This window comes from Camelina sativa, unplaced genomic scaffold (assembly GCF_000633955.1).
Source record: "Camelina sativa cultivar DH55 unplaced genomic scaffold, Cs unpScaffold05900, whole genome shotgun sequence".
NCBI classification, from domain to species: domain Eukaryota; kingdom Viridiplantae; phylum Streptophyta; class Magnoliopsida; order Brassicales; family Brassicaceae; genus Camelina; species Camelina sativa.
In genome coordinates, this window is record NW_010926982.1 from 1 (window position 1) to 535 (window position 535).

At 39.3% G+C, this 535-nt stretch overlaps 1 long non-coding RNA gene across 1 annotated transcript; it reads left to right on the forward strand.

Annotated features, from left to right (window-relative positions):
- Positions 1-87: 87 nt before the first annotated feature.
- LOC104774823 lies at positions 88-535 on the forward strand. Its single transcript, XR_765528.2, has 3 exons — positions 88-192; positions 302-397; positions 499-535. It is a non-coding gene; the product is annotated as an uncharacterized LOC104774823 (long non-coding RNA).

Here is a 535-nt window from a genome sequence, read left to right on the forward strand (position 1 = left end):
CCTTCTTCTTGTGGCCTCTTCCTCTTGTTTTTTTATAGTTTCGTGTCTTGTGCTGATTTGTTTGCTCATTTCTGCTATGCTATCATTTGGAGAATTTGTAGGAAAGCTGAACCATTTCACAGGTTAAAAGAGGCTCACTCATTGTTCTTACAAAGAATCTCTAAGAGGACCAAAGCACCTTCCCTTGTAAAGGTTTTGTTTCTTAGTATTGTTTAACATTAGCTAGTAACATTCGGTCTCTCTGCTGCACTTTGTTAGCTTTTAGTTGAGAATTGATGATGATGATGATGATGATGACCAGGCCACTGACTTGGAGACGGGTCTTGTAAATCCATGGGAAACCTCCACTGTGAACAGCTTAATTCACAAGATTAAACCCCAGCTTGTGAAATATGATGTAAGGCAAATGGAAACTTTTTATGATATTTTTTACATGATTTTCACTTATATAGGGAGGGAGGCGTCTCCGCTGAGTGTCTTTCTTTATGTTTGCATCAGGGGTACCATGCAAGCAACAAAGTTTTCCCCGGAAAAG